At 37.9% G+C, this 14,477-nt stretch overlaps 1 long non-coding RNA gene across 1 annotated transcript; it reads left to right on the forward strand.

The window, feature by feature from the left end:
* The first annotated feature begins 862 nt into the window (after positions 1 to 862).
* Positions 863 to 13,311, forward strand: LOC138142807 (uncharacterized). The gene is made up of 2 exons (XR_011163545.1): positions 863 to 942; positions 13,183 to 13,311. It is a non-coding gene; the product is annotated as an uncharacterized lncRNA (long non-coding RNA).
* Positions 13,312 to 14,477: the final 1,166 nt, after the last annotated feature.

Below are 14,477 nucleotides of genomic sequence, written 5' to 3' on the forward strand. Positions count from 1 at the left end.
CCCCTAAATACACCATAACCTTCTTGATAGCAGAGCAACAAATGCCCCACTTTCATGAGCTATATTATTTTTCATTGCTGATTTCACCAGATATTGCTTTAATTTTCATGCCTTCCTTATGGGAACTTTCTCCCTTTCCAGATGCAGAGCACCGTCACCTTTCTTTCTATATCTTAGTAGAAAGTTTCATGAATTGCTGTGACCATAAACAATTTATTTCCTGGTGCTGAATTGCTGGTCATGAGGTTTTCCCCATTTAGTTGAGGCTATTTCTTAGGCATCCAACATAACTTCTATTACTGAGCACTTTTCAGCTTAGTAAAACCTGCCACAGCTTACATGTTGCTAGCCTGGCCTTCAAGAACCCAAGAGCACACTGAGTTTGGTTCCCAGGGTTCTTTAACACACTCAGGTATGAAATATTACCAAAATATCCATTTCTAACCTTTTATTTTTTTCCTCTTACTAAAATTTTAAATCCACTGTTATCTTCAAAATATTATAAATTAGTTATACATCCTAATTTATTTGTATTAATTCATATGAAGATGGGTGTTTGTGTATATACATATATTATAGGACAAAAAATATAATTATGCTTTCGATACATTACACAGACACTGACCCAAAAACTGGATTTTAAAATTTATTTCCATCTGATAAAGCTCTTCTTTTGCATTTCATTAGCTGGGGTACATTGTTTATTTTACAATAACTGAAAGATAGTAATTTTGTCTCCTGGGTAAATATTTATATAAATGCAATAGAATTTCCAGACTTAAATAATGGTTTGTATGTTATAATATACTTTGTCCAAATATTCTAATTTTTTTATTCTAGCCTGGAGAAACAAATTTTTCATTTTTATTATCCTCTCTGTCACTTGGGATAGGAAGATGTGAAATCACATTTTAAACCTACAGTGTGTTCCATACTGGCAAGGTAAGTTCAGTAATTGGATTAATATATAAATATGAATTTCCTCATCTCTGCTCTTTCCCTTCCTATTGCAATAAAATTTTGATCCTCACTTTTTACATGGATTTTTTTGCATTTGGTTCAGTTTCCATTGTGTATTTTTTAACTAACATCATATCTGCCTATATACCTTGATCAAACCATATTTATATATATAAAGTTTTGATTTTTTTTATTTATATACATTATGTGCACACAAATATGTATTGTATATGTGTTGCTATGGCCCAAACAAAATAATCACTTGGGAGTCTATTACAGTAAAGGAATGTTTTTTCCTTGTTATTTTTGTTTTACATATTGGAGAAATGATATTGCTATGGGAAAAAAAAAACTTGGAATAGGAAAGAAAAATCCCCAGTCTATCTTGTGAAATGCAATTCTCTGCTTGTAGTTATTTCTATGTGGAACTGAGAGATGTTAAATAACCTGACCCTCTTAGCCAAGGTGTTTTTATTGCTTACTCTAATTTTGACTTTCTCCAGACATATAACTAAGGCCTCAAACTCATGTATGGTCAATTCCCATGGCCTCTCCTGACTAATTTCCACTCAGCTGGATGTTTTCCTTTTTCTCCACACAAAACAACAAAACAAAACCCACCCTGGTCTGTCTGAGATCTTAATAATTCACTGTCATGTCATGGAAAAATGTAGCTCATTCTAAGATAAAGATATATCCTTAAAATTTTAGCATATAAATAAGTAACATATAAAAAACTTGAAGTTAAACAAATGAAGAGTGATTAATGAATTACTGAGCAATACGTTGGCCTACACTTTAATTCCTTTAAATAGCAAGAACTTTGGGGTGGCTAGGTGGTGCCATGAATAGAGCACCAGCCCTGGAGTCAGGAGGACCTGAGTTCAAATTTGGCCTCAGACACTTAACATAAAACTAGCCTTGTAACCTTGGGCAAGTCACTTAACCCCAATTGCCCTACCTTCCTCCAAAAAAGCAAATAAATAAATAAATAGCAAGAACTTCTAGTAAACTTAAATGTTTTTTTTAATAGAATTTAAATGTATATGCAACTTTCCAGAATTTCATCATTCACATATTTCAAAGTACATCTGCATTGTCTTAATGTTTGCCAGGGTGAAAATATAAAATAAATTTATTTTGGATATAATTTATATAAATTATTTTCTCAATAGAAAAAGATTAATCACATTTAGAAACAAAGTCCTTTTGCTAATAATGGTCATAACTGGTATTTTCATAGCATTTTAATCCTTAAAAAGCATTATTTCACTTGAATTTCACAACAACTCTGTGAGGTAAGGAAGTCCTTTAAATATCATTTCCCCCATTATATAGATACAAATCATCCCTCCATTAGAAAATAGCTATTATATTTGTCTTTTTCTGCCATCTTTTCTCCCATTCTTTTTCCCCCCAGAATTTATTTATTTTTAGTTTTCAGTTTTCATTTCCACAAGATTTTGAGTTCCAAATTTTTTCCCCATCCTTCCCCTACCCCTCCACTCCAAGATCTGGTCTGTCATCTTTTTGTAAATACTTATAAAATTGTAAATTAAAGGAAGAGTATTCACAATTCATATTACTTTAATGGAAAGTGTAAAAACAGAAAAGGGTCATATATAGCCTTTGTAGTGGAAGGGGTTGGGGAAGAATTATGGAGGAAATACAGGAAAAGTGAGGATCTGGACCAAAAATGAATTGATCAAAAGGTTAAAGGAATTCTTCACTTTCCATCCCATGCCTTGTTCACTTGCCAATAATAAATACATAGGAGAAACGAGGAATAGGGATCCATCAAAGGGAACATAGTGAAGGAGTGCAGCCTGTATGGAAATATAGATCATCATAATAACCAATAGAATTATTTTTGGCATGAGCTCATTATAAAGAAATGCCGTTTTATGATGGCATAGAAATGTAAAGATGTATATAAACATGGATAGGGTATAACAACTTTTCAGCCACAAGAACTGGCACTGTAAACCCTTGATAAATCCACAGACGGCTTCTGGAGTTCCTGACTGCCATCCCAATTCCTTCAGAACTGAGGTCTTCCCCTGCTTTCAGACCCAGATGCTTAAGTTTCAACCTGACAGTCACTCTGGTAGCTTTCCTATCACTTGATACCAAACCTACACATTTACACAAACAAAATTAATGCACCTAAGATGAGAAGAAAAACAGTCCACTGGGAAAAAAAAGATTTTGTATCAAATTTCTCAGACAAAAGTTTGGCATGAAAGATATATAGAAATATATAAGAACACATAACATAAATATATAAGAACGCAATTTATTTGTCAATAAATAATTGGTCAAAGGATATGAACAAACAGTTGTCAAAAGAATTGCAAACTATTAACAATCGTATGAAAGAATTCTACAAATCACTAATAAGAGAAATGCAAATCAGTATAACCCAAAGGTTCTATCTCATTTCAGAAAACTGGCAGATGACAAAACATGGAAATAGTTTTGGAAAGGTTGTGAAAAGAAGAATAATAATAAATTGTTGGTACAACCATTTTGGAAAGTACTTTGGATTTAGAAAAAGAGTGACTAAAACATCTTTTGACCCTGAGATTCTGGAGTTCAAAAACAACCATTCCCTCCACTTGTATACAGTCAGAAGGATTCAAGGGGAATTTTTTTTTTTTATGGGCCACTTTTATAGGCCTCCTTGATTCCCTTCCTTGTTAATTACATTGTTTCTTCCTCTAGGTTTATGTGTCTCAATTGCTAGGTATATATCCCAAGGAAGGAGGTCACTGACAAAAAAGAAGGGCTCCACAGACACCAGAGTATTTATAGCAACACTTTCTGTGGCAGCAAAGAACTGAAAATATGAGGAAAGTGCATCGTAAACCATAAGGCACTATATAATCAGGGACTTTAAAGACACATTCTTAAATGTGTGTATTAAAAATGCACATGTGCAGTAACTGGTAAATAGAGAATGGTTTATAACAAAGTATTATATAATATGGACAATTACAGAATCACATAGCACATAATAAGGGACTACTTACGTGACACTTCAGAGCTCCCTAAATAAGATTCATGATGTAGAGTTTAGCCAGACAATCTACACTGGAAAATCCACTTAGACGTTTATGGAAGGAGAAGGATCAAAGAAAGGAGATTATTTACTGCTTGGAGTGGGAGGGATGATGAGAGCTGACAGCAGGGAAACAAAAGAGCAGCTCAATTGTAATCTTGCTTTTCTTTTCTCTTTTCATTTTCTGTTCATATCTTTACATTTTGTTTTAAATTGGTTTGAGTTCCCTGTGTATACCATGTCAGTATCTTCAAACTACTTCAATTTTTCTTTCCTACCAAAACTGCCCTATCCATGTTATATTAATAAAACAGCTATATGGGTGGTACACATAACTATATATTGTAGTTGTCTTCATTTATTTAATTTTTCCAGCTAGAACTCAAAATGATCAGTCTGCCAAGGAAAGCTAAGGACAACCAAAAAGGTGTATGTGCGTCTGTGCATCTATCTCTGTCTGTGGCTGTGTGCATATGTTTGTCTATGTCCATGAAGTTTTCCTACCAACCAGAAGGTGTGAAAAAGTTCCTCAATCAATGCAATGGAACTATAGGGCCACTGAAACCACATCAGGAATTTCTAGTGATCAGCAGAAAAGATTATATACCTCTGGAGCCTGTAATAGTTTTTGGAAGGATAAGACTGGTACCAGCTGAATTCTAGTCTCTTTTTCTTCACATCAGGTGCAACACTGCATCCTGGCCTCCACCTTCACCATCTACCTATCCATTCTTAAATTTTCTGGCTGAGCTGAATTAGTATATAGCACTTTGTTTATGTTTGGGAAATGTAATGCCATGCACAAGCAGCTTTCCAAAAGAATGCTACTGTGAACAGCTTTTAAGGTCCTGATTACACAGTATAGTGAACACTCTATTCCATAGCAAATCAAAGCAAAACATTCACAGAAAATCAAGGTACAGCATTCACAATATTACAGCTTACCACAGAAAATCACAATATAGTATTCGCAACAGTTTATCATTAAAATGGCCACATAGTTTTTTACCAAAGTGGTCACAATATTTAGACCAAAGAACAATCATCTCAAAGTACAATAGCCAAAGTCTTCCACTCATGGGGCACACTAAATTAACTCAGTCACTCATTCAGCAATCAATTACTAAGTATCATTAATCACTAAGTACAATCATTAGAAAATACACAAACCCTCTATCCTTAGGTCACTAGTAAACTACAATTTCATCATTACTCAGTACCCAAGGAGAGGTCTTTTCATCTTGACTTGGGGCCAGTTCTCAGATTCCCTGGATGCCCTTCCATGGTCCCAGATTCTACCTGGGTTCATCAGACTGTCACCTGGGTTCAATGACAAACAGCTCCCAGTGCCTTGTCCAGCTCTCTGGGTAGGTCCTGCTCCACACTGAAGTTCACAGGGTCCAGTCCATCTCAAATCCTTCACAATTTCTGCTTCAGGGAATTCAAGGCTCAACCAAGCCACAAACAGACAAAATCCCTGCATCCTAGTCAAGCTTCCTCAGTCTTCTGTAGCTCATTAAAAAAATCAGAATCACCTTATCCAACCCGGGGGGAGGGGACTCCTGGGCTCCTGGGCTCCTCTTCATCCTCCGCTGGGCAGCTGCTTCTGCCTCCACAATGCCCCAAGAAATTCTGACTGTGCCTCTCTGGGGCTTTTCTATATACACACACATTAGCTACTTCCTGTTTCAGCCAACTCCTTCCTGTTATGTCAGGAACAGGGGTTCATACCTTCTGTTTCTTTCACAGAGGCTTGATCAATCACTAAGTGCTAAGTACCTGCTTACTTGACAATACAAAGGGATCAAATTATATTTTGTTACAGGAAAGGACAGCATCTGTATTACAAACGGAGTCTTTTCAACCTTGGGTTTTCGCTATCCTAAGGGTTGCTCAAGGCAGAAGAGAAACAGGGTACCTCTTCTTATAGCTCCTCTTTTTTTTTTTAAAGCAATCGGGGTTAAGTAACTTGCTCAAGGTTACATGGCCAGTTGTTTCTGGGTGTGGTGCTAAGTATCTGAGCCCAGATTTGATCCCCAGGTCATCCCGACACTGGAGCTGGTGCTCTTTACTTTTTGAGCCACCTGGCCACCCCTTATAGCTCCTCTTCTACAGATGGCTGGGCAAAGTCAAGGTCCACTGCATGCTGCGACCAGATACCAAGGGAAGAGGTGAGGGTGCATTAGCAGAGACTTCAGCTGGAAGGAAATCCTTGAGTGAGTCCCAAAGCACAAGCCTGTGGGATGGTTTATGCACCCTGCCAGAGCATCAAGCCTGGTGGATAAGGGATGCTAAGTGAGCATTTTAAGATTAGCATTTTCTATTCTTAATTCAGAAAGCTGTTACTTTGTGAACATCTTGCTTTCTTGTCTTGTGGAGCTATCTGTAATTATTATACCTGTAGCACAAAATTCCTCTTGACTTTTTGTTTCTTTTTTTGGAGAGTTTGTGAAACTGGAGAAAATATATAGTTGGTCACATGACCTGGGGAAAACTAATGCTTCCCAAAACCAATGGGAAGTAGGGAGTCTAAAGCAAGCAAATAATACACAGTAAATAACCTATTCAGCTTTTCCCTTAGGAAATTGAGGAAAGATTATTATTAGATCTTCCCCTGCCCCATTAGGTTCAGCAGTGCAGATTTCACCTAGGACATAGCACATACAGACTGAGGTGTTGTCATAGTTATTCCTGTAAGGGAGAGTTCCATTGTCTGCTCTCCATGGCTCCACAATCACATCTCTTGCTTCTGATAGACTCTTGCTTTGTTTGGTTTCTTGGTCCTTCCAAGGTCAGGGTCCTAAAAGCTACCAGAACCCAATGATTTGTGAGTATGCCACTGCCTGCAAACATCATCTAAGTTCCTGTCCATAGACAAGCCAAGTAGGGGCAAAGGGGAAAGGAAGGGAAGAGGGAGGGAGAGAGAGAGAGAAAGAGAGAGACAAAGGGAGACACAGAGAGAGATCTGGACAATTCTCCTGTAGACAGTGGCACTTACTGAATCTTGAAAGGAGCCAAGATTCCCAAGGGTCAGAGGTGATGAAGGAGAACATTCCAGGATGGGGGGAATAGCTTATGTAAAATCACAAGAGCAGGAACAGAAATATAAGGCCTTTTGTATATAAGGCCTAGCAAGTAGGCCAGTTCAACTGGAACATAGTCCTTGAAAGAGAATAATGTAAAATCAGTATAGAAAAATAGACTGAAAGGTAGCTAGGTGGCACAGTGGATAAAGCACTAGCCCTGAAGTCAGGAGGACCAGAGTTCAAATCCAGCCTCAGATACTTACTAGTTGTGTGACCCTGATTGCTGAAAGAAAAAGAGAGAGAGGAAGGAAGGAAGGAAGGAAGGAAGGAAGGAAGGAAGGAAGGAAGGAAGGAAAGAAACTTGGTTATAAAGGGCTTTAAATGACCAGTAAAGGAGTTTGTATTTTATCCTGGAAGTCATGGGGAGCCATTGGAGTCTTTTGAGCAGGGGAGTTACATGATCAGACCCCCTGCTTTAGAAATATCGATTTTGCAACTGTGTGGTAGGTGAGTAGTTTAGATTGGGGAGGGTAGAAAACGGAGACAGGAAGGCAAGTTTAAAACACTTGTAGAGGGGTGGCCAGGTAGCACAGCGAGTAAGAGCATGGGCTCCAGTGTCGGGATGACCTGGAGATCTAATCCCGGGCTCAGACACTTAGCACCCACCCAGAAACACCTGGCCGTGTAACCTTGAGCAAGTTACTTAACCCCAATTGCTTAGGGGTGGCCAGGTGGCTCAGCAAGTAAGAGCATGGGCTCCAGTGTGTGAATGACCTGGATCTAATCCCGGACTCAGATACTCAGCACCACACCCAGAAATAACTGGCTGTGTAACCTTGAGCAAGTTACTTAACCCCGATTGCTTTAAAAAAAAAAAAAAACTTGTAGATCTTACCTTCCATACTAACTATTGTCTATCTCCTTCCTTTATCCTTCCTCATCTTTATTCAATGCCCTTACTTCCTTCCCTCTTACTTTCTTCTAAACACTCAGCAGTCTGCCTCCTGACCTCATCACTCAACTACGATTGCTCTCTCCCATGTTACGGGAAATCTCCTAATTGACAAATCTGACCATCTTTCCTCAGCCTTTGACTGCCTGACAACTTCTCTACAACTTTTAACATCATTAACCACCTTCATTTCTTGGCTGCTCAGTTCTAGGGTTCCACACCACTGCCCTTCCTTATTTTCTCCTCTGTGTGTCTGTCCATTCCTTTTCAGTTTCCTTTGCTGCATCATCATCCCTGTCTCTGTCCTGGCCTTTCTCTCTTTCCCCTATGCTCTCTCACTTGATGATCTCATTGGCTTTCAGGGATTTATTTTGATTTTCATGCAGATGAAACCTTGATAGGTCAATCAATCATTCAACAAATATTTATTAAGAACTAACTATATGCATACATTGTCCTAAGTGCTAGAAATACAAAGAAAGCCCTATGCATATACATATACATACATATATACATATGTGTACATATATGCATATACATAAAATGTGGTCAAGAAACCCTCAAGGAGCTCATGGTCAAATGAGGGGGAAAGCATTCAACTATATACATATGAGATATATACAGGGTGAACTAGAGATAATATCAGTGGAAAGGAATTAGAAGTCAGGGAGTAGGGAAGGTAGAAGAATATACCAGGAAAGGCCATTTGCAAAAGGTAGGATCTGAGCTGAGTCAAAGTAAGCCTGAAAGCAAAGGTGAGGAAAGAGAGCATTCCGCAGAGAAGGATGGCTAGTGAAATGGAATGGAGTTGAGAAATAAAGTAGGATGGTCAAAGAATCGCCAAAAAAAAAAAAAAGGTCCCATGGTGTTGGATTACACAGTACGTGGAAAGGAACAAAGTACAAGTAAACTGGAAAAGTAGGACAAGGCCATGTTGTGAAAGGCTTTAAAAGCCAAACAGAGAATTTCATATTCGACCCTGCAGGAAGGTAATCGATTTGGAGTTGATTGAGTAGGACAATGACATAATCATGCCTGTGCTTCAGGAAGGTCACTTTAACAACTGAAGGAGACCATGGGCTAGAGTAGTGAGATGCTTGATGCAGGGAGGCCAAAGACCAGACTATTGCCATAATCCAGTTGTAAGGTAATGTGGGACTGCAGCAGGGTGGCTAGTCTGTCAGAAGAGAGAATAAAACTTAGATGGAAAATGGTATAAAGGTAGAAATGATAGGATTGGCAACAGCCTAGGTCTCTCCTAAGCTCCAATCCCAGATAACAAACTGCCTATTGGACATGGTAAACTGGATATCCCATAGACAACTCAAACTTAACAAATTCAGAGCAGAACTTAGTGACTTTCCCTAGATCCAAGCCCTCTTCTGAGTTTCCCTGTTACTATAAAGGACACCACCATCCTTCTAGTTGCCCAGGTTCAGTGTCAACTCCAGGGCCTAACTTCCCTGTTACCTTCTACAAGAAGATTTTGTGATGCCCCTGGAGACAGATGGCATAGTATACGGAGTGCTGGACCTGGAGTTAGGAAGCCCAGAATTCAAATTCTGCCTCAGATATTACCAGCTGTGTGATTCTGAGCAAGTCACTTAACCTCTCTCTGACTCATTTCCTCATGTGTAAAACCTTACTAGGTTGTTGTGAGGATAACACAAGATAACAAGTAGAAAGCACTTTGCAAAATGTAACATAAATGTGTAAATGCTAGCACCATTAGCCTACCCCAACAGTTTCCTCCTGTCCTATACTACCTTGTACTGATGTTGTTTTTATTCTCTCTATTAGATTATGAGCTTTTTGAGGGCAGGGACTGTCTTTTGGCTTTTTTTTATCACCAGTGCTTATCACAGTTCCTGACACACAGTGAGATAATGAATGTTTTTTGACTGCCTGACTATAGTAACATATAGGTACACATTACATCTCCTGTTTGAATGTAAACTCCCTAGGTTCAAGAACTGTTTCATTCTTGTGTGTGTATCTATGAAGATCAGTATAACTATCAATAATCAATAAACATCTTTTAATCACCCAATATGTACCAAGGATATGGATTTGGAGACATTATGAGTGAATTAGAAAAAAAAGTTAAGTATCAATATAATATATCATAGGTAGGTGCTAGGATATATATACAAAAGCAGTTGGTCAATCATTAAACATTTTCACATGCCTATCATGTGTCAGGCACTAATGCTAAGCACTGAGGATGCAAACAAAGACAAAAGAAAATCCCTGCCCTCAAGGAGCTTACAGTCTAATGAGAGAAACAGCATGCAAAAAAAAAAAAACCATATACGAGACAAGCTATATAGAGGATAAATAGGAAATAATTAATAGAGGGAAGGCACTGGAATTAAGAGAGGTTGGGAAAGTCATCCTGAAGAAAGGATTTTAGTTGGAACTTAAAGGATGCCAAGAAATGTAGTGGGTGAAGATGAGGAAGGAAAACATTCCAGGCATAGGGACAGCCAAAGAGAATGTCTGGAGCCAAAAGATGGATTATCTTGTTCCTAGAACAGCCAAGAGGCCAGGGATCAGACAGTGTCACAAGAAGTAATGTATAAGAAGACTAGAAAAGACAGGGCTAGGTAGAGAAGGATTTTGAATGCCAACGAGGATTTTGTATTTGATCATGGAAACATAAAGCGCAAGTGGAATTTATTGAGTAGAGTGAATTATATGGTTGAACCTATGCTTTAGGAAAATCACTTTATGACTGAATAGAGGATGGTTTCGAGCGGGGAGAAAAGTGACATGGGCAGACTCACCAGCAGGCTATTGAAATAGTGCAGGCATGAAGTGATGAAAGTCTGTGCCAGATTGGTGGCAGTGTCAAAGAAGAGAAGGGGACATATTTGAGAGATGTTGAAAAGGTGAAATGGATAGGCCTTGGCAAGAGATTGGATATGGAGGGTAAAAGATAGTGAAGAGTCAGAGATGATGCCTAGACTGAAAGACTTGGAGAATGGTGTTACCCTCCACAGAAAGAAGGAAGATAGGAGAAAGGTAGGGTTAAGGAGAAAGAATAATGAATTTTGTTTTAGACATCCTGAGTTTAAGATGTCTACTGGACATCCAGTTTCAGGTGTCTAAAAGGCAGCTGGAGATGCAAGATTGAAAGTTAACAGAGAGCTTAGGAAAGAATAGGTCTTGGACTTGGAAGATACCAATCAGCTTTCTTCTTCCACCTAACAACTCTAAGTTACCTTCACTCTAAAGCCTCCTATGTTTCTGTATGCATTCTGTTTTCTAGCTCAGCCAGTCCTGAGTCAATCTTTTTTACTCTGAAGTCAACTAGAACTTTTTTTTATCATAACATAGTATGAACCTCTCTATCACAGAGTGATAGACAGAGCAGCTCCCAAAAGTTCCACAGGTTGAATTGGAACCAGGAAAAAAATATATGCATACTATGTACAACCCATGAGGAAGGGAAAATCCAAGTATGGTCTAAGAACTAGGCCCTCATCTACTAATGCCCTGTTACATATATAAAGTACTTGGTAAATTTAAAATTATACTTAAATGTCAGTTATTATAGGACAATCATTTGTGTAAAAAAGATCTGGTAAGTTTTGGTAGATTGCAAGCTCAACGTAAGTCAACAGGGTAATGTAGTAGCCTAAAATTCTAGAATTATTACACTGCCTTAAGAGAGACAAGTGTCTTTCTCTGATAAAGGTCTCATTTGCAAGATATATGAAGAATTGATTCCAGTTTCCAAGAATTTCCGAATTGGCAAATGGTCAAAGGATTTGTATCATCAGTTATCAAGAAAAGAAATCAAGCCATCTATAGCCATATAAAAAAATGCTCCAAATTACTAATAATTAGAAAAATACAAATTAAGGCAACTCTGAGCTTCTACCTCACATTGGCAAAATTGAAGAAAAAAAGTGGACATAAATATTGGAGAGGTCATGGGGAGGGGCACATTTAAGTACTAAAGGTAAAACTGTAACTTGCTTCTAATTTAGACATTCTAAAAAACAATTAGCAACTATGAACAAAAAAAATTGTTAAATTGGGCATACACTTTGGCCTGTCAATACCACTGCTAGGCCTAAATCCTGCAAAGAGATCAAAGAAAGAGACAAAGGCAAAAATATTTACAAAAATATTTATAGCACTGTTTTCCCCCCTTGGCAAAGAACTAGAAATTAAAGAGGTACTCATGAAATGAGAAATGGCTAAATAAATCATTACATATAATGTAATGGAATTCTATTATGTCATAAGAAATGATGAAAGGGATGGTTTTGGAGAGACCTAGAAAGATTTGTATGATCCGGTGCAGAGTGAGTTAAACAGAACCAGGAAAACAATTTATGCTATAACAACAACATTGTAAAAATCAACAATTTTGAAAGACTTAAGAACTGTGATCTTTGTGGTATCAAAGAACTGGAAATTGTGGGGATTCTGGTCAATTGAGGAATGGCTGAAGAAGTTGTAATATATGATCATGATGGAATACCACTGTGCTATATAAGAAATGATGAACTTGATTTTAGAAAAACATGGATAGGGCAGCTAGGTGGCACAGTGAATAGAGCACTGGCCCTGGAGTCAGAAGGACCTGAGTTCAAATCTGGCCTCAGACACTTAACACTTACTAACCATGTGACCTTGGGCAAGTCACTTAACCCCAATTGCCCTCCAAAAAAAGCCAAAAAACCCCAAAAAACATGGATAGACTTGCACAAAATAATGAAGAGTGAAATGAGCAGAACCAAAAGAATGCTGTATACAGTAACAGCAATATTGTTTTAAGAACAACTTTGAGCAACTAAATCATTTTGACCATTATAAATACCCAAAGTAACTACAAAGGACCTATAAAGGAAGTTGCTATCTGTATCCAGAGAAAGACCTGATAAATAGAAATATGTATGAGAATGATTTACACTCACACACATACTCACTCAGACACACAAACATCTGTGTGTGTGTGTGTGTGTACACATATATATTTGTGTTTAATGGTAGCTATCAGGGGAGGAAAAAAAGTTACATGATAACTTTATTGCATATTTTAAAAGAATAGCAAATTGTACATAGTAGAGTTGCAGTTTCATGTGCAATCATCTTTTTAAAAAAATTCTACTGTTATGCAAATGATTATTTCATAAATTAAGAATAAATTTTTTTTTTTTTTAACGCAGGGTTGGATGGCTAGAGGTACCAAACTCTTATGCAACAAAATTTCCCAGTGGGGACAAATCAGATTAAAATGTAATCGGGAAATGTTTAACAAAATAAATAAAAATATGATACAACATTTAAAAAAAGAATTCTGATCAATGTCATGATCAACCATGATTTCAGAGGACCAGAGACAATGTATTTTACCCACCTCATAAAAAGTTGGCAAACTAAATATGCAGATTGAGTTATTTACTTTTGGAAATAGCCGATATGAGACTGTTTTGCTTGCGTGTATATTTGCTATATATTTGTATGCATGCCTATTTATTACAAGAATTTAGGGTTGGGGCAGCCAGGTAGCACAGCAAGTAAGAGCACTGGTTCCAGTGTCGGAATGACCTGGGGATTGAATCTGGGCTCAGACACTTAGCACCCACCCAGAAACACCTGGCCGTGTAACCTTCAGCAAGTAACTTAACCCGATTGCTTAAAAAAAAATAAAGAATTTAGGGGTATTTTTTGATGGGGGGAGGTGAGGGAGAGAAAACAAATGCTTGTTAATTGAAAAAATAAATATAATGAAGAACAAGAAGAAAAAAGAGAGGGGGTTAAGTGCTCAGAATGTGGGAGGTGATTTTCCTGCCATACTCTGCCTGGGAGTATTGTATTCAGCTCTGGGTATCACAGTTAGGAAGACAATTGACAACCCAGATACATTTCAGAGAAAGGCAACCAGAAATCATGCCACACCAGGATAGATAGAAGAAACTTGGCCAATTTAGTCTGAAGAAGAGAAGATTTATGGGGCACATGATGGCTGTCTGAACATTTGAAGAGTTGCAACATGGAAAAGGTATTAAGCTTTGCCCCAGAGGATACAAGTAAGTACATTGGGTAGAAGGTGCAGAGAGGCGTGTGTCAGCATGATTTAAAGAAAAACAAATACATGTAGAGCTATCCAAAATGGGCTGCCTGGGGAGGTAAAGAGTTTGCTTAGACTAGCTATCTTCCAGAGACTGAATGACCACATGTCAGCCATGTTATAAATTCACTTTCAGTCTGCAAAAGCAATGGTTTCACTTCAGCTCCCTAACCTGGGAATCTCTGCCTGTCCCTTCCCAGGAGGCTCAATTTCTAGAAAACAATCCATATAAGATAGGGGCTTTTTTTTTTACGTAAGGGTTTCCAGGTTAAAGGCCCACTTTTCTTTCTCTTCAAATAAAATTCAAATATATATTAAGCCCCTAAAATGTGCAAGACACCGTGTTGATCATAGTGGTACAGAGACAAAAACATTATCATTCCCTGTCCC

Source organism: Petaurus breviceps, unplaced genomic scaffold, assembly GCF_028583685.1.
Source record: "Petaurus breviceps papuanus isolate PSGF00001 unplaced genomic scaffold, PetGlider_PUasm1.0 90604, whole genome shotgun sequence".
Classification (NCBI taxonomy): Eukaryota; Metazoa; Chordata; class Mammalia; order Diprotodontia; family Petauridae; genus Petaurus; species Petaurus breviceps.